This window comes from Haplochromis burtoni, unplaced genomic scaffold (assembly GCF_018398535.1).
Source record: "Haplochromis burtoni strain Fernald_Lab_line unplaced genomic scaffold, NCSU_Asbu1 Contig_533, whole genome shotgun sequence".
NCBI classification, from domain to species: Eukaryota; Metazoa; Chordata; class Actinopteri; order Cichliformes; family Cichlidae; genus Haplochromis; species Haplochromis burtoni.
In genome coordinates, this window is record NW_024582894.1 from 320,559 (window position 1) to 341,514 (window position 20,956).

Here is a 20,956-nt window from a genome sequence, read left to right on the forward strand (position 1 = left end):
TGCTGCATCATTTCCCAAATCTGGGATCAAGTATTTCTCAGCTCATCGTAAATGAACAAATAAAGTGGTGGTTATTTTCATGTGGGAGAATTTAGGAATTAGAGTAGAGCACAAAAGGGACAGCAAATGAAAAAGATGTCACTGTCAAGACTGAGAAGTGAGCTGGAAGCTGATGTGGACTCTTCAGTGATGATACAAGACAAGACCTTCAAAGCTCTCACAAAAGCCCTCTCCTCTCCGTTAGCGCACAGCTTTGAAATCCTTTGACTGTGTTTAATCCTATGATATGATCAGAAGAGTGAGACTCAGTTCCATGCCCTCCTAAAAAGCCAACTGAAGTGGACTGCGTCTCTGTAAAGCTGTGTGTATGTGTGACACCAGTAATTAGCCTTTGTGTAATTAGAACGTGTCAGCCATCAGGGTAATGAATGCTCAGCTAGACAGTCAAAGGTCAACTAACACACACGCACAATACTGCATGAGCCGCTTTGGTTTATTTATTCTGCTAACTGTTCCATGCTTAAGTGCTCTAACTTTATTAAAACGCATATTTTCAAAAGACAATTACAAGTACTACTAACACAAAAAACTGCCTCATCTGATTTATGTTACCTTCTCGCTAACTGTTATGAAGCACACAGCGCGCTTTCTCCGGAGTGCAATAACACACCCACATCTGAAGGCCCCCTCCAATGAAATGTGCATTATATTATAAGTTATTAATGGAGTCCCGCAGGGCAAAATTTAATTACATAGTAGTTTGTGGAGATATGCACTCGTATCTATCACCTCTGTGTTGTTTTGCGGAGCCAAGCTCTGTCCGGTGCTGCTGTTTTCATTTCTCTTAATGGTGCAACGAGGTACAATTGAACTATGTTCATAATTTCATCAGTACACCTCTGATGAGCTGTCTCTTGGCTATTCAGTGCTAGAAGGGAAGGGGGGGGGGGGGGCACTCGATTACATGCACGGTTTCCAACTTTCATGCTTTAGGAGTGCGACACCTGCTTTCAGTCTTTGTCTCGCCTTCTCAAGCTGCTCAAACTAATCTCATTGCAAATAAAGCGAAGCCTCGGAGCGCATCCCTGGTGAAGAAAACTGCTACATGTTAAACAGAGGTTTCAGAGGGGGAAGACTGAAACAATTCAGCACCAACTGGTCTCCAGACTTCATAGAAAATGGTTAGTCGAGGAGCACATTACCTTTGGAAAATGATTACAATTTCATGTCACTGACTCTTGCATCATTCACCTCATTTCCCTGTTTTACTCCAAAATGTAAAAATGCAATGGACACCACATTAATGGGAGCTGGTGAATGATTTGTGTTTAGAAAATGTTAAAGATTTGTTTTTTGCTTGCAGATATATTTTTAATTTTAGTTTTGCCTGTGAATGCATCGCATATCTGCAGGAGTCTAATCATTAGTTAGTGGCCATCCACACTGAGTCATGAGCTTCATCACAGCTGTCCAGATGTTTTTCATTTTACTTCATTTTTTTGTTGTTATCCAAAAAGAAAATAGAAGAAGAAACCTTACAGCAGTAAGACCTGGGGTCCCTGCATGCAATGTTTCTCCTGGAAGAAATTCATTATTAAGCATACATATATATGATGAAAAGATGTATCAAATGTAGAATTTTTATTTATATATATAAATATATATATATATATATATATAATATATAATATATATATATATATATATATATATATATAAATTTACAAATTTAGTTAGACCAGTCACCCAAGCGTAACATTTATGTCAGCAGGCTGCACTTATTTACGAGTTTAAGTAATTAACAAAAAACATATATATTTCTTTAATGGTTTACCCACAGAATTTATTAGACCATCACCCAACGTAAAGCTAAAATATAATTATTGTTGTTACCCATGAAGTTACTGTTAAAGCACTTATGTTTGTTTGTTTTGTTTTTTTACAGTTTTGCATCCCTGAACAGAAAAATTAGTCTTAATGCTTTTATGTTATGCTTGATTCATTTTTGACTTCTCAGTGTGCCGACTCAAATTTGGGTATAAAAACACAAATTCAGTTCAGTAACTGCTGCAAGTTTTGGTTTTAAATACATTTTTCCCAGAGTTCTAAAATATCTGTGTTGTGTGTGTTGTTGTTTTAATTTGAATAAGAGGTGCTCTAATAAATTTGTTAAGCACTGTATACTATATGTTTTTTTGTATTTATATTTTTTGTCATTTAAAAATACTTTGAAAAGAGACTAAAAGAAATTCAGTATTTTTGTAATTGTAGCCATGTATAACCAATGAATTTGGTGTCTTTATGTGTTTTTGCCTACTTTTAAGCATTGAGGTATTTCTTTTTCATTTATTTGAATGCTTTTTTACTTTAATTCATAGCAGGTGAATGACGAATTGGATGATTCAACTTTTAAATATTATAGTCGCTTTTGTTATTTGATTTGAAACACCTCATGGTCAAACCACAAGAGGTAAAAAATCTCTTTAAGCACAGATAAAGCATTGTTTTGCTTTGGTTTTTTGTTTTTCTTACTTAACAATTTTCATAAATCAGAGTTCTCATCTTACACATTGCAGCTCTTCTTCCTTTCTCACTGAATTACATTACTGTAATGAACCCCAATGTCTTTGTGATCATGTCTAATTTATTCCACACTCTTCTGGTGTAATGGGAACTGTTAGTGCAGGTGTCCTGTACAAATCCGCAATGAGCCAGTCCCATTGATCCATTATTGTCAAACAGCAGAACAACAGTGTAGATGTTGTGTGTGAAAGCAGCTCAAATGGTCAGCAATGGAAGCAGTTTCATGTCCCAGGACACGGCTTCATTTCTGCAGGGGTCGATAAATCGCTGGAGCTCCAGCAAGCTTCCGCACTTTGCTACTTATTGTACCATGCTTGTCTATAAATCTCCCCATTCTCCCTGAAAACCCACTGCTACAGTTTCATTTCCTGGGGAGGGGCAGTGTGTGCAATCAGCATGTGAATAGGAGGGTTTTTTTCTTTTTTTTTCTGCAGAGCTGGATTCACAGCGCTTACAGAGAAATTAGCACATGCAGTACAGTCAAATGGTATATAAGAAAAACAGAAACGGGCATGCAACATGATGACTGTGTACTAATAAGCGTGATGTTCAGTGGTGTAAAGGGGCACAAAATAAACACAGTTAGACAGACGAAGTGTGTTTTACTATTCCTTATATCCTAAATAACAATAGATAAGTTCATAAACTAATACATATGTCAACAGGCAGATTTTGTTACTTTTAGACAGATGCAAGAACTTCCTGCTTCCCTTTGTTCTGTGTTTATGCTAAACTAAGCTAGCTAGCTATATTCTTCAGATTTTTAATTATCATAGAATATACATCAATATTCTAATGCAGTTCTCAGGAAGCAGAGATGGAGATGTCATCACCAATTCCTTATTTAGAAAGCAACTATGCTGTTTAGACATTGTTACACACACCTCCTACCATCTTTGTTCACCTGCTCTGTCTCTTCTCTCTGTCGTTTCTCCCTATAGCTGACTGGCTAAAGGATCTACATCTGCATGTAAAGAGGGAGAATGTTGGACAAATTTTCACTGCAGTTTTTTTTCCAACCTTTTGTATCATGTCTGGAATTTAAGAGGAAACTTCAAAAAGAATGCCTCATTTTGCAGCTTTTGACCCAAAACAAAGGGTTAAAAATGTTATAGTCTAGTTTTGGTCTCAGTTGCTTCTTCATTTAGCATATCTCGCAATTTTTCTGTAAGTCTTCTTTCAGGGAAGCTCCTTCTTATCCTTTGAGCTATACTGTAAATGCTTATCCATGAGCATGTAGCAAATTTCAAACAATGATTACAGAGTCTGATTTTTATTTTTGTTTATTACACTGATTAATTAACTCAAGTCAAACTTGGGTTTTGGTGATCTGAAGAAAGACTTTGGGTAAATCTGATGAAATATTTGTGACTGCCTGGAGGGAAGCCATAAAACTTTCAGTTTTCAAACTTCTGATATGATTAACCAAGATAAATAAATTTTTAAAAAAATTATCAAACCAGGGCTTCTTGGCTTGTTAGGCATATGTGCAAACCACCATGAAGCCACTATAATATTTAAAAAGTAAACATTCACAAATGTAAATACATTGCATGTGACAATATCACACTGGAGGATCATTATATTATGTCAACTTCCTGATCAGATCAGTCTATGTGGTGATCTGAGGTGTCCCACACTCTATGACCTGATCCCTCAGAGGCCAGGAGATACTGTACACTCAAACAGCAGGGATCAGTGATGAATTAGGACACAAGCACAAGCGGGTTGAAGGTTACAGTAGGGTTAGCTGAGGATAGTGTGTGTGGGCGGTAGGGTGGCTGTCTGGAGGGGGCTTGGGGTGACAACAGGGCAGAGGATGATGCAGGCTTATACTGCAGATAAGCCGTAAGAAAGCCAAGGTCAACACGTTTGACACACAAAAAGATGAGAACATGAGGCTTAAAAAAAAAAAAAAAAAGAGGATTTGTAGTTTTGTTACTGAAGAAGACAACGTCAATCATGAAGGCAAGCAGAATAAAATAGAAAATAAAATGGGACCAGTTAAGGTTTTAGTGCTAAAAATGTTGTAGGAGAGGGTTAAAATAATGCATCATCACATTTTAAATTTTGTTCTTTGCTAAATTGTCTGTTATGTGTAGAATTTGTTCCTGTTTCATCATTTGAATCTATGAAAAATGCCACAGATAACCACAATGCTTTTTCATCAAGGTTCTTAAAGAGCTATTAGACAAAATTTGGCAAATCTCAGTGCGGTGTGCAGTGTGTCTGAATAAAGTGAACGAGTGAAGGACAAAAGAAGAAGTGGCAGACCTAAAAAGTATCTACAACAGACGAACAGTATGTGAACGCCATATTCTTAAAAATAGGAAAATGTCCAGTAAAGACCTGACACAGGGCCTGAGAGATACATCTAGCCCTTCAGTTGATCTGTCTGTGTGGAGGAGGTACACAGAGATACAACAGTGAGTGTCTACAGATGGAGGCTGTCATGGTTTGGGGCTGCATTTCAGCCAGTGGTGTTGGGTATACTGTCAAAATCAATGGAATAATGAATGTGGAAAAGTCCCATTAAAAATGTAAAACACATAAGAGCACTTAATGTCCTTCAAGTTGCATGGAGAACTATTCCTGGAGAGGAAATACAAGAACGGTTCCCTAACAGAGTTCAGGATATGCTGAAGAATAAAGGTGGTCATACCAAATTTAGATGTTCAGGCTTGTTAGAATGATACAAAGTCAGTAAATTCCATAAATGTTTAAATGTTCAATAAATCACTGCACCTATTTTCCATTTCCAAAATTTAAAGAAATGAGAGGTGACTATAGACAGAAATTATACCAAAGGAAAATCAGCAGGTTCCAGGAAATGTGTGAAATCCTGAGTGATTTTATCCTGAGTGCATTTCTGTGCAATTACGTGTCTGCATGGAGAAATAAAGCCTTAATGCCCGACTCTGGCTGGATTGCTGACACAGAAACAAAGACATGAACTACTGAGCTCTGATTACAGCGAACAGACAAGATCAATGTGCTTCAACAAAACATCAAAGTCATGCCTGTGGCAATGTTATCCAACGATTAACACAATGAGGAACTTTCCAATCGGTCTACAGTTCAATGCATTGCCACAATGTGCTGTCTGTGCATGCACATTTAAGATTGTGGAGTTACCATCTGGAAATCGAGCCCTCCAATCTGAGGAGCCTAAGCTGGAAAAGAGTTTTAAAATTGCTCTCTAAAAAAAACCCTCCATTCCACAATATTCTTCTCAATCCAATTTCTAAAACAACCTTTCATGCACTGCTTGTGTTTGTGTGTAGCGCAACTAATTCAATCCAAATATATCAAGTCAAAATCCAGTCAAATAATGAAAGGAACTTTGTCAGGATTTTTTTTCTTCTTAATGTCTTTTCTTAATATTGAGTCACCTATTACATTTTTTTTAATTGACAAAACTGATGAAATCCCTGTTTGTGCTGTACTTGAGGGGAAAAAGAAAAGCAATGGTTTGCTACTCTGATAGTTCATTTTAATATTCACCTCGAACTCACCTGCGAAATGTAAATTTAAGTCACCACATCTACGGCTAGCATTTAGCATTAATTTTCTGCATTCTGGGATTTTCTTTTCTTTTTTTAATGTTAACTATTCGGCTTTAGAGGTGGCCTGAAGAGTTAGCTCTGAGGGAGTGAAAACAGTGTGCCACGATAAATCCTACCACACTTATCGATACAGCTTAAAAACCTATAAAAATAAAAAGGTAAAAGCACATCACAAGTATGTGACTTGCTTTTGCTTGCACTCCTCACTGCTGAAGCTTGAAATGTTCTTGTGGCTGTCATATTCAATAATTACTTTTCAAGTCATTATATTCTACAAATTTACCATGGATAAGAAATATATTCATATATACATACTTGCTTAAACTAAATATATGACACAATGCTAATAACAAAAACAAAGCGCTGACTTAGAATCGAGACTAAGAAATATTTCTAAAAAGCTTGAGGAGAAACAAAAAGACTTCTACTTAAGTGATAAATTATTTAACTGAAAAATAATAAAATAATAATATTAAAAACAATTAACTCTTTATTATCTTTGCAAAAGTTTAAAATTGTCATTTGCTTTTCTGAGAATAGATCACGTTAACATAACAAAATTTTAACAAGCATCTTAGCAGTACTTTTAATTTCCAGCCACTTATCAAGACAACACTTTGTATTATGCCATTCCTCTTCTGACACATTTCCCTTAGGATTTAGATGAGTGTACTCTTTAATATCAATATTCTTTTGTTCTGGCCAACAGTGAAATGTGACCCTACTTAATAAAGTCATTTTTTAGTCATTGTGATGAAGTTCTCATTTGTTTTGCTGGGGAGCAGACTAAGAGGTCAGTACTTACTTTTAGACCAAACAGCTCTGGGTTACTAAAGGCAAATACCTACTGCTTACCTTTCAAGCTTTTCTTTTCTGCCTGCTTTTACACTACAACTACAGTAAGACGTCTGAAGTGATATAATTCAGAGTATGCATCGATTCTTAATTTTATTCTCTTGTAATAGTTTTTTTCATCCTGTTCAGGTTCCCTCTGTATTTATCCACTGCCTGGTTGATACCTTGCAGTAAGTTAAGGGGGACTGTAGTGAATATTTTCATATTTCACTGAAACAAAAGTAAAGTTTAATAAAGCCTGGGTATTCAAAGTGCTGTTGTTAAATTTATATTAAAGTAGACTAAAGTCTGGATCAGTCACATCATGCCTACATCACCCAAAGTCACAGTTATGTTAAAAAAAGACATAGGGCAGAAGCTAAAATGTCTTTAAAAACATAGCTATAGAATCTACGATAGTCCCAGTTATAGCAGAGAAAAGAGGTACGACCTCCAAAACTATCTAGAACTGTGACTTTAGCATTGTGGCGGCTGATCAATCAGTTAAAGGGCAAACACTCCAAAAATAGTGAAACTCAAAAAACTGAAAAGTTACTAAAAGTAAAATAAGTTGAGAATAAAAAGTCCTGTGATTTACAATGAGGTCAAATGAGCATTGATTTTGACACCTCACAGCAAAATGGTCAGCATGCACAAGCAGTGAACTAGCCAGCAGTCAGCGGGTTATGTTGCCTTTATTAATGTCATGGGACCTGCTTTCTCTCTGTCACTCTCTCGCTCCCTGTTTCCTTCCCCTCCCTTCATTTCCTGGCACAGCTCCTAACGGCTGTGCTCCATCAACTCATTACTCAGACAGATAAAATGTCTTTTTATGTGTTGCCGGTGAGCCACCGAGCTCCAAGCAGATCAAGCAAATGACGAGAACTTAGGAGCCCATTCCAATAAATGGGGAGAACTCTCTCAACTTCGCCATTACTTGAGACTAAAAATGACTACTCTTGCATGGAATGAAGTATTCTGACTGCGAACGACACAGCGCTGTCTGAGTGACAGATGGGAATGTATTGTCAGTCATTTCTGTCCTGCATGATAATGTGGAGGTTGAATGCTGCTGCTAATTGCCTAAAATGTAAATTGAATTTCAAATGAGCAGCAGACGTTAATAGCTACATCCATTTTAAAATAGGCTGGTAAGAAAATGTGGAATCGTTCCAAATGGCTTCTTTGACGCTGATATTTGGAAGTGATTCAGCTGTCTAAAAGACAAATGAGAGAGAAATGAGACTCATACCTGATGCCTTTGATTTGTGCAATGCTGTGGTGGGAGATCCTCGACAGAGCGGAGATTACCTGAAAAAAACAAAGACATGAAACGTTAGAACAATTAAACTACAAATTTCTTTCATCTTTGCTCTTATGTTTGAAGACCTCTAATGAACTAAACATTCAGTTACAGTTACGGTAACCACAAATTACAGTAACTGACTCATGATGTCATCTTAAAAGGCTGTGATCACACTGAATACCAGAACACAACCAGTTTGTTGACTTGCCAGTAACCAGTTTTGTGTCCCTTAACCTTTGATTCCATGAAAATCAGCCATAAGTCTCTGTGCTGCATGTAACAACTCTGTTACAACAAGCCTACTTAGTAATACGTTTCACTAAGTAGTAAACCATATTACTAAACACTGACTTATGGAGTGTCCTTGAGCACAACATATCTGAGATATGGGAACGTGTGGCCTACAGGCTCCTCGCTCCCTATTTTACATAAGCATCCTCTCTTGAGCATTTGTAGAATGACTAACTCAGGGGCAGTGCAGGTCATCTGCTAACTGGAATGTTGGGGTTTTGATCCCTGGCTTCTACAGTCTACATACTGAAGTATCTTTAGACAAAATATTGAACCCCGAGTTTCTCTGTGACGTTCTCATCAGACTGTGAATGTGTAGGAATGCTAGATAGAAAATGGTAAAAGAGAAAGTGTTGGGTGACTGAGGCATGTTGTATAAAGCGCTTTGAGTATACAAGTAGAGTAGAAACGCACTATATAAGAACCAGTCCATTTACCATTTCAGTGGTGTCAGAGGAAAAGTTAGAACAGTGCTCCATATTTCAACTTTTGTTTTTGTGTTATGGCATTTTGTTGTGAAGCAATTTGAAATGTGCTTTACAGATAAAACTTTACTTATTTATTGAATTTAAACTATACCAGCTGGCTGTGCAATGCTTTGTTTTCATACCGCTACACCTTTACCCCCAATGTACAAGACTGTGTCCACCACTTTCTGTAAAACACAAGCATCCCATACATTTACGGCAATCTTTTTTTCTTGCAATACATTCTGATATGCTACTAAGAATTCACCATTAAAACATCTTCATTGCATCTCTGCATAATACTGTCGAAAGCAGTCTTCTAACACTAAAGCAGCTGCAGACGGCTTCATTATACTGTGTTCCATTTTTGTTTCTTGTTATGCACCACGTAATTATTCTAATAATAAATCAGAATTGAAAGACTTTATGATTTATCATATAAGCGATTGATCGTTTGTGTCCATTTCAATGGATTTTAACAGACAGGCTCCAGAAAGAAAAGAAAAAAATCAAAGGCAACAACAGAAGAAGAAAAGTAAAAGACACCAGAGGGGAAGAGCCACTCGCATTTACATCGTATATGCTGCAGTTAAACAAAACACACTCCGTGCAGCTCCTCTGTTCTTTGAGGGTGATTATCGAACATTACTTGAGCGTTTCTTAGCAACCCCTCTCATGCGTATGCAGCTCCACACAGGACTGTGTGTAAACATAATGCAGGCCACCATGTTAATAGTAACATTCAAAGACATGCGGTGCAGAGCCTCGGCTAGGTGGCTGGCAGCTTTTTTTGTAAAGCCTCCATACTTTAGCTTTTTAGTTTTAAACGCTCAAATGTGTCTGTGCATGCATTTAAGTTGATTTGTTGCTGCTTATGAGTCACACGCAAGTGGGCTTACGCTAAGGACTGCAGATGGTGCGCTTGCAGGCCCTACAGAGGCTAGTTCAGGAAGATGAGGACCACCGCCCCAAAACACACGCACACACACAGACACACTCACACACAAAAAAACACAACCCCCTGTCTCCTATGCCTCATTACCCACTCCTGGGTGTATTTCGGGTTGTAACACCGTGGCAATGCCAGATGTCTCCTCGACAGGGAGGACAAAATTGTTCCTTGGCAGGTGTGCCATCGACAGCGTCTCATCAAATTCCCTCTTCTCTAAACACACAATGTGGCACCTCAACGCCTTTAGTATTTAACATTCAACTTGAGCACATGTTAATGGCTGTTATGAAGCGAAGACCATCAATTTCGAGCTGTGGAGTGCTTGTGTTGAAGTGCTGTTGTCCACTCTCTCTATTCAAGGTGTTCTTGTCTTTAACATAATCAGTTACACGGAGTGCATATATGTCACATTCATTTACATCAAACCACTCTAGAGGGGGAATCCCTTTATTCAACCAGATAATAGGAGGTTATTTCTCTGAGCTGCTAAAGACCTGCGTAATGGAGTGTTTTGGTCGTGCTTAATGGTTTCAACACAGGGTCAGTCTAACATTATATACCTTCTTTACATATAGATTTGCAATTAAAGGAAATTAAAGGAAAGATACTGCAGTGTTAGGCCACCACATGCTGCCTGACCAGCTTCAATTCAAGTTGCTGTTGAATGTCTCCATCAGTCTGCTGACAGGCAGAATCATTGTTTTAAAAGATCCCTAATTTAGTATTTTAATCATGATGGTGGAGATGTCTTGCTTCTTTGCTGAAATTTTCACATGGATATTCAGCTTGTTAGAGATCTGGCCATTGTCTTTTTACTCATCTATACGGTGTTTTGGTGATTTTGCCAAGGTTGCATAATCAGAAACGAGTTGTTATGACTGCAGGATGCAAAGGGCAAAGTTTCAATTATTATGGCTGATTATCACCGAAAAGCCTAAAAATGGCATTCAGGACAGCATTAGTTTGTTTACAGGATAAAAGCGATTACTGAGAACAACTATGGATTGAGTTTTCAGAGACAAAGATAACAGTATGGCTTCTATAGTGTGAAGGTCCCCTTTATGAAGAGACTAAGGGATTATATTTTTGTTTTAACTTGACACCTATTTGTTTACTGTAAATAGAGATGGAGGCAAAAAAGGAAAAAGAGACAGATAAAGATGTGGAAAGAAGCAAGGGAGTAGATAGAAAAGATTACTATGTGTCTTTGTTTCAGGTGTCTGTGTTTAGGGTATTTAAGAAATCACTGAGGATAAACCCATTGTGCTGCTTGGTGGCATTTTGCCCACTTGGCAAAGCTGCAGGAAGGGAACGCATCTGGCAAACTGCCCCATCATCATTATTGAGGGGTTTTTTTTGTCTTATGAGCCTACATATTCTTTGTTGAAGGGTGAGAGACAGATGACAAAATTTAAAGACAGAACAAAGACAAAAATGTAAAATGCGAATGAAACAAGAGGATGAATGGGTGTACGCGCTTGGCATTTAATAGCAATTAATATTTCATGCTGCCTGCCATGATCAGCTGCACTCAGATCTGGCTAAACACAGGTGCCTCGAGCCAGGTTTGCCCAGGTTCAAAGGATAGCAGAGCCACTGGCTTCAAGCCAGAGAGGTCACAGCAGGGCCAGAGCCCGTGTGGCCTGAGGAGAGTGTGTGCCAGCACTGAGCATGCTAGTGTGACTTTCACACATTACAGGGTAAAGTCTATTAATATTAAATCTCAAGTTTCCTCAACATGAGGAAGTTTGTTCTCTTTTCTTAGTTCATGTTGGCTTCACACATCATAATGCGAAAAATATGTTCTCAGTACTTGGAGCCATGGCAGCTCGTGACTCACGCTAGCTTTGGTAAGAAATGCTAATTTGCAATCTGTTTTCAGGGCAGCTGAAGGAATGAAAAACTGTTCTCATGTACTGCTTATAATGAGGATTACGCTTCTTATTAATCTATTTAACGTACAGTTATTGTTTCACTATTGATGTCAACACATCACAAAGCTGTAAGACTATAAAAGGAATACAAGGGATACTGAAAGGATAACTTCAGGGGAGCATCCCTTTAATAGCTGGTCTTTTTAAAAAACCCTTTCTTTTTCTTCTTCTCCTTCCTTTTTTTTAAGAAACAGACTTGTTTTATCTCTTTTATAAGGTTACTGCTTCCAGCCTTTGCTCAAAGGTTGCTTGTCAGTCTCTCTTACTTTCTTCTCTTTGCCCATGTTTCTGTTTTCCATTCTACCTCTAATACACTCTCTTCAGCCGCTTCTGATCCTTTAGTTCAGTCAAAGCCTTTGAGTCCACGCACATTATTAATTCCCCTCTCATCTTGTACTCCCCGGGGGATCCTAACTCTACTGCTCGCTAGAGAATAAAGCCTCTTCTGCCCCTCTAGGAATATGGAAAATACAAGTCACACGATGGAGTAATATTGCAGGTTTTTAAAGCCCCGAAACCATGATCTCACCTTTAATCAGCACCCCCAACAAGCCTCTGGCATTCCCTAACCCATGGGTGACCCTTATTGTCAGACAAGATGAATGCAATTGAGGATGCACGTTAAGTCTCACAGCCTCAACTTGTGCTCACGGTTTTCTGCGCATGACCGAAATGTAACGTTTATAGCCCGTTTACTGCATAGGAAGGTGCGTGTGTGTGTATGTGTGGAGGAGAGAGCAGGGAAGGATGGGGGAGAGGGGATAATGGTTGCATCTGTGGACCGACGGGGCGAAGCCAAGTGTTTGCAAACACACCAACCTTACATGTCTCCAGACTCGCCACATGTGGCCTGTGTCCCAGCTGGGCGCCAAGCGACACCGCATGCGACCACCCTGCAGCCAATCAAAAGACCTGCACAACACAGGTTCCCCCTGGCAACCGGGGCTTGACTAAATTTGCATGGTCATCAGTTACCGCACTGATCAAATCAAAACTGCAGCCATATGCTATTAACAGTGGGAGGGTGTGGCTGTGATTTGATTAAGATCTGAACACAAGAAGACAGTCCGTCACAAACACACGCACACCCCTTTGCCAATTATATTTAGATCTGATGAAGTTATGACATGATTATGTGTCTGTGAAAGTTCTGATTATACCTTCTGCTGCAAATCAGTGCAAGTATTGGAAGCTATCCAGCAAAGAGGAAGAATTAATTAAAAATTCAGGACATTACTTTTATTTTTCTCTTTTCTCTCACTGGGCTCCTGCTCAAACAGTTAACTCCCTAATAGTGTGATATATTTATGAAGGATTCACACTTTGATTGGACAGCATTGCTATGCTCATGCCAGTCTGCCTAAGTTGTAGGCAAAAACCAAAAGGGGCACAGAGTGGGAGAGCTGAGAACAGATGGCTGAGTGGGAACCCTGTGTGCCCATCAATAATAGACACACAAAGTAGGGAAAGCAGAGTCCGTGTTTGTTTGTGTGTGTGTGTGTGTGTCTCCATCCGACTGTCCCACTGCCACTGGGAGTTTCAGCATTTTACAAACCTCCTCTTATCCTCTGCCTCCCATCCTCTCCCCACCTCCGCCTTTGCCTTTTTGTTCTCTTTTACATTTTCTAAACAATTCACAGAAAATTCTCCTGAAAAGCTTCCATCACGTATCCCATATATGAGCGATAAACACCAGTGTGCAGTGTACACACACATAACTTAAAGGCCCAAAAGAGTTGATTACTTTTTTTATTGCATAGGGGCTCTGTGTACACAGGACAATAAAAAAGGCGATAAAGAAGAAATAAGTTTACTTCAAGTCAAACATCCAAAACTACAACTGAAACAAACTATATAAATAGAAATACTATGGAGGAGGAAAGGGCATTAAACCAGTTATAAATCAAGCTGAGCCCAACAATATTGGGTAACAGCCTAATTAAGCAGGCTAGAAAGTAAACACTTATTCTCAGCTAACAGAAGTGCACTGATGGCAATAGTCTGCTACAATCCATACTCTTAGGCAGAAGAAAGCAATACAAGTTATCTAAATATTTAAATGAAACAAGAATTCAGAAACACATCAACGATATTTCTGTATATCAAAAGTATTAAGAATGCCTGCACACATGCTTTTTCGCGCAATTACCATTCAGCCAACCATGTTAAAGCGGCGCAACACATTCAGTCAATACAAGTTGGAAGCTTCAATTAATTTCCATACCAAACATTAGAATGATGGAAAACATGATCTGACAGTGGAATGTTTGTTGGTGCAAGATTGCCTGGTTCATCGCGCATTCCTGAAAATGCTTACAGTGGGGCAAAAAAGTATTTAGTCAGCCACCGATTGTGCAAGTTCCCCCACCTAAAATGATGACAGAGGTCAGTAATTTGCACCAGAGGTACACTTCAACTGTGAGAGACAGAATGTGAAAAAAAAATCCATGAATCCACATGGTAGGATTTGTAAAGAATTTATTCGTAAATCAGGGTGGAAAATAAGTATTTGGTCAATAACAAAAATACAACTCAATACTTTGTAACATAACCTTTGTTGGCAATAACAGAGGTCAAACGTTTACTATAGGTCTTTACCAGGTTTGCACACACAGTAGCTGGTATTTTGGCCCATTCCTCCATGCAGATCTTCTCGAGAGCAGTGATGTTTTGGGGCTGTCGCCGAGCAACACGGACTTTCAACTCCCGCCACAGATTTTCTATGGGGTTGAGGTCTGGAGACTGGCTAGGCCACTCCAGGACTTTCAAATGCTTCTTACGGAGCCACTCCTTTGTTGCCCGGGCGGTGTGTTTTGGATCATTGTCATGTTGGAAGACCCAGCCTCGTTTCATCTTCAAAGTTCTCACTGATGGAAGGAGGTTTTGGCTCAAAATCTCACGATACATGGCCCCATTCATTCTGTCCTTAACACGGATCAGTCGTCCTGTCCCCTTGGCAGAAAAACAGCCCCATAGCATGATGTTTCCACCCCCATGCTTCACAGTAGGTATGGTGTTCTTGGGATGCAACTCAGTATTCTTCTTCCTCCAAACACGACGAGTTGAGTTTATACCAAAAAGTTCTACTTTGGTTTCATCTGACCACATGACATTCTCCCAATCCTCTGCTGTATCATCCATGTGCTCTCTGGCAAACTTCAGACGGGCCTGGACATGCACTGGCTTCAGCAGCGGAACACGTCTGGCACTGCGGGATTTGATTCCCTGCCGTTGTAGTGTGTTACTGATGGTGACCTTTGTTACTTTGGTCCCAGCTCTCTGCAGGTCATTCACCAGGTCCCCCCGTGTGGTTCTGGGATCTTTGCTCACCGTTCTCATGATCATTTTGACCCCACGGGATGAGATCTTGCGTGGAGCCCCAGATCGAGGGAGATTATCAGTGGTCTTGTATGTCTTCCATTTTCTGATGATTGCTCCCACAGTTGATTTTTTCACACCAAGCTGCTTGCCTATTGTAGATTCACTCTTCCCAGTCTGGTGCAGGTCTACAATACTTTTCCTGGTGTCCTTCGAAAGCTCTTTGGTCTTGGCCATGGCGGAGTTTGGAGTCTGACTGTTTGAGGCTGTGGACAGGTGTCTTTTATACAGATGATGAGTTCAAACAGGTGCCATTCATACAGGTAACGAGTGGGGGACAGAAAAGCTTCTTACAGAAGACGTTACAGGTCTGTGAGAGCCAGAGATTTTCCTTGTTTGAGGTGACCAAATACTTATTTTCCACCCTGATTTACGAATAAATTCTTTACAAATCCTACCATGTGGATTCATGGATTTTTTTTTTCACATTCTGTCTCTCACAGTTGAAGTGTACCTCTGGTGCAAATTACTGACCTCTGTCATCATTTTAAGTGGGGGAACTTGCACAATCGGTGGCTGACTAAATACATTTTTGCCCCACTGTATCTCTCAGAATTTTTCACACATAAAGAGTAAACTCTATAAACAGTTAATGATGTGAAAAGCAACAACAAAACATAACCAACCGTTCTCTGGCCGAAAGTACCTTGTCAATAAGAGGTAAGATAATTGCGAGACTGGATGGTGCTGATAGAGTACCTCAGTTAACCACTCTGTGCAACTCTGCTAAGTAGATCAACATCCCAGAATGCACATAATGTCCAACATTGAAACAGATGGTTGATAAGAGTTGGAGACCATGTCGTGTTCCACTCCTGTCAGCCAAGAATACAAATTTGAGGCTGCAGTGGTCAAAGGCTCACCAATGGTGCGTGAAATGTTTTCTTGGCAGTCTTTGGACCTGTTAATACCAATCAATCATAGTTTAAATGCCACAGCCGTTCTATGTATGCTTGCTAACCATGTGTATGGACATGATTTACAATCTTTTCATGTTTACGTCCAGCTTGACATCAGATAATTTCACAAAGCAAGAGTCATCTTAAAAATCTTACATAAAAATGACAATGAGTGTACTTCAGTATTCTGCCCAAACTCCAGATCTACAGCCAATAGAATAGCTTTGGGAGGTGGTAGAACAAGATACTGGGGGTGTGAATGTGCAGCTGATAAATCTTCAGAAATTATGAAATTAAACAATCAAGTCAACATGAACCAGGATCACAAAGATTTATATTCATTGTATATTTTGTAAAACTATTAAAAACAATAGTAACTGAGGTAGTTTTGAGGGCATGCTTGTACAAAATATAAAATGTTTATATTAAATCCTTACTTCTACTTTCACCATTCTCCAGACCCACGAATCATGGGCTGTATTTGACCAGCATTGTCTTTCTATTCAAGGGACATCATGACTCACTGTGATCAGTCTCAAGCATCGCGCTAGAAATTACTGAATGCCATCGGGAGCTAGGCCTGTGTAAATCCTGATTGCAGACAGATTGGCACTTGCCACACTGCACTAAATCCCCTCAATGTGGACCTTCCAGCTGCTTGATTACAGGGGATTTTACTGGGTATGTCTGTGCAAGAAAAGCCTCTGGCTTGGCCTGCGGGTCTGAAAGAGTGCTGCTGCTGACCCTTAGGACCCCAAGCACTATGGATGCCAGACAAAATGGCTCTAAGCTTTTTTCAGGGTAGTTAGCCCACACATGAAATGCACATCGTTCCTACCTATCCCACTGACTGAACTTAATATAACACAGGTAATTCTGAAGGTTTTTTTGTCTATTTTGAAATGCATATCCTACCACCACCAATGAACTATTGATGTAAAAATGTACCAACAAATCAATTTTAGAGCTTATTTAGGTTTAAGGACCTCGAACATCGATTCGATCTGAACCTGCGCTGCTTGAAGGGAAAAGGGCAACAGTGGCTAACATGTGCAAATTATACTCAATAGATCGTTTTGGCCTGGTCAACACCTGCCGATGTGCTGCAGCCATGTCCATGACCTGTCCCATTTCACGCTATATCACCAGACATGGGCCTGCTCGCTTGTGCGTGACTATGCCTGTTTTGTGTATGCTGTACATGTGTGTATCAGCACACACACACTCAAGATGTGTACACATTTTCCTCCTTTTTCCCCCCTCTTTCTTTCACACACAGTAATAGAAACAGCTCAATGCTGCACCAGCTTGTAAATAATGCAATATTAGTGAACAAGAGCAGAGAGAGGGGCTTAATGGAAACTTATCCAGAAACTGAAAATGACAAAAACAAAATAAAATTAAAAAAAGACCCAGAAGAAACTAATTTATTGTTGTTGTCGGCTGATATGCTTCACAGCTAAAAGAACAGAGGACTTGGGCACAATTATTTTTAATAAATTCAGCTCTGTTCAGTTCAATTTTAATAATACCAGAACAACATATAATCACAACAACACTCAGGGAACCTGAAAACAAGTCCAGAATTGTGTTAAACATTTACAATAAAGTGGACATAAGTGTTAACATGCTAAAATAAAATGTCTTTATCTGAGTTTATATAAAGTAAGTAAACCACAGAGGCCAAACCACCAAAACAAATCATATAAAAAAGGTAAATGGACTGGTACTTATAAGTAAAGTGGTTTCTTACTACAAGCCTCGTCCACCCATGCACACGTACATCCATCAAAGCTTTTCAGTGCCTGAGCACTTATAACCTGACATTCACACGTTGTTTTATTGGGGGCAACTGGGGGTTTAGTACTGTGCCCACAAGCATGCAGGTTGAAGGAGCCAAGGATAAAATTGCCAACTTTCTTATTAGTAGATGGCCCACTCTGTCTCCTTACCCACATTTACAGGAGACACTATGGATTGATGGTCTCTGAGTGCAGCATTTCTTTTCACCTTAGACCAACTTAAAAGGTTTAGTTTAAAAAAAAAAAAAAAAAAACAGAAAGGCCGCCTAAATGACTTTGCATTACAGCTGTATAAATCTGCACTTAACCTGCGTGCTCCAAGAAGCATAGCAACACTGATCATACAACAATAGCAGAAAAGGTGCCTCTGCACTCACCAGAAAGCACTCAATCAGGACTAATATTCTTGCAGCTTACTTGTTGCAAAGCCAGACCATTCATAATAAATGAGGAGGGAACGTGTTTTAGAGTATCACAGCAGTGTTTTAGCTTAAGCTTGAGCAAGAAGGTATGGGGGTTTTGGGAATGAGTGTGTGGCGAGAGGAACTTGAAGACATTTTGGTGATTCTGCAGAAAGAGCCAAACAACAAGCATTTGACTGAACATCCCAGCAGAGCAGGCTCAAAAATGCCTTGCTATGTTAACAGATGGAAGTTGAGATGTGATCAGTAGGTGCAACTATGTCAGTGGCAGTCTATGGTAGCCATGAGAGATCAAATGTACTGCAGCTTAAGAAATCACTAGCAAATAGAAAACCGCTGCAGAAGCATACAAAACACAAAAGAAGCTGAATAAAAATCAATGGAAATAGAAAAAAAAACCCTCACAACTCTGATGGTCCTGTTTTAAGCCTGCCCCATTGCAGTCGTTCACATTTTTTTGATTTCTGTCACTTCCCCAGCTGGTCCATCAGGTTATTGGGACCCCAGAAACATTTCTGTTGTGTTTTGTGAGATTTTGTTGTTGTTTTTTTCTACTTCTCTTGCATTTTATTCAACTTCTGTTGTAATGCTTGCTTTTGCAGTATTTTTCAGTTTGCTGTTTTTTTTTTAAAGTTGCATTTCGTTTGACATCTCAGGGCCACTGTAGCACAGCAGCCTCTCAGAGTAGGACTGTACACACTGCCACTGGTGGGTAGGTGAAAATAAAAGACAATGCCTTAACAAAGTCAGGAAAAAAAAATCATCTCTATTTATAGAGATTCTCTTTATCTGATTTATTGTTGTTGGTTTTTTTACATAAAAAGATTCATTCTAAAAAAAAAGTCACTTTATGAGTATCATAAGGAATATGTGAGGATGTCAGTGACATTAATCCTTCATAAATCCTTGCCCAAGAGTTGTGTGATCTATCTCCAAAGATGTCAAACCAGTTTTTTTAAAGATTTGTTGCATGAAAATTTACTGAAAGGTTAATCTAAGGCTTTGGTGGATGAATGCCATCCATCCATCCATCCATTCGCTTCCGCTTATCCTTTTCAGGGTCGCGGGGGGCGCTGGAGCCTATCCCAGCTGTCATAGGGCGAGAGGCAGGGTACACCCTGGACAGGTCGCCAGTCTGTCGCAGGGCTAACACACAGGGACAGACAACCATTCACACTCACATTCACTCTCACATTCACACCTAGTGACAATTTGGATTAATCAATTAACCTATCCCCACAAGCTGCATGTCTTTGGACGGTGGGAGGAAGCCGGAGTACCCGGAGGGAACCCACGCAAACACGGGGAGAACATGCAAACTCCACACAGAAAGACCCCGGCCTGATGGTGGAATTGAACTCAGGACCTTCTTGCTGTGCGGCAACAGTGCTAACCACCGTGCCACCGTGCTGGATGAATGATAAAGTAAAATATGTGACTGTATAAAGCCTCGATCACTTGTTGCCCAAAGGGTTCAATTAAAGAGGTGAGTAAAAAAAACAAAACAAAACAAAAAAACAGTGTATCACCTCTCAGAGCATGAAGGCAACAAAACAACAAGTCTGCCCTCAACAAATTATGGATGACACCTACTTTTACACTTGTTTGACTAAAACAGCTCTTTGGGACATGCTGTCAAAACAACACATATTGAGAGCGAGTGATGTAGAACAACCTTCCCCCTGCTGAGAAATACTTGAGTCAAACTCAGCTGACGCTTCTGATGATCTCAAAATGAAGTAAAAAGCAACTGTGACTGAATGTGAGAAAAATGATTTAAAAAAAAACATCTCTGAGGCAGATTTGAAGATTTTCCACATGGTAGGTTATCAGTGGATCAACCTTTGCCTTGCCTGCAGCTCATCTTCGAGACAGAAATAATTTGGCATTTATTATCAACAGCTAACACAACAAACAAAATCTTCTTCTCGTGGTCTTCTCGCATACTGCTGAGGAAAACTCCCACCCCTCCTTTAAGTGCTGAAAGGACTCAGTTAACACAAAAATTGAACAGGAAATGAGAAAATGTGTATGTGAGTGAAGCTGAGGATAATGTGCCTGCTCTGGCTGGCCCGCTTCTTTTTTTTGTCTTCCTAAAAAAATGTGTCTGACATTTGCAGAGTGACTAAACCCCCTGCTGCGATGGAAATTTCCCACGTGTTATGTCATGTTTCGACTACTTTCATCAGCTGTTTGTAGGCTATGAACTGTCCAACCCACTAGGTCGTCAATGACATTTTAATCAGGGGGTACGTGCATTTGGGGCACTCTGTGACAGAATGTGTCATTAAGAATAATGTCTTAATGTCTCACAAACAGCTGCGGGAAAGATGTTGAGATGCAATAGAGTGCAATGAAGTAAAGTGTGTTAAATCACAGGCACAATTTAAGCAACTACGATTTAAGATGTTCTACTATTTAAAATGAGTGATATTATCATACTGCTTGAGAGACATGTATTTAATTAAATTATATCCACTGTTCAAATTTAACTATTGCTGCAAGTTTATTTTGTTAGTGAT

The 20,956-nt window shown here is 39.4% G+C and overlaps 1 protein-coding gene across 1 annotated transcript in view; it reads right to left on the reverse strand.

Moving 5' to 3' along the window:
* Positions 1-8,329, reverse strand: part of vav2 (vav 2 guanine nucleotide exchange factor) — a 58,741-nt gene extending 50,412 nt beyond the window's left edge. Inside the window, exon 1 of the mRNA XM_042214224.1 lies at positions 8,236-8,329. The gene's annotated coding sequence lies outside the window, so the exon portion shown is untranslated. The remainder of the gene's footprint in view (positions 1-8,235) is intronic.
* Positions 8,330-20,956: the final 12,627 nt, after the last annotated feature.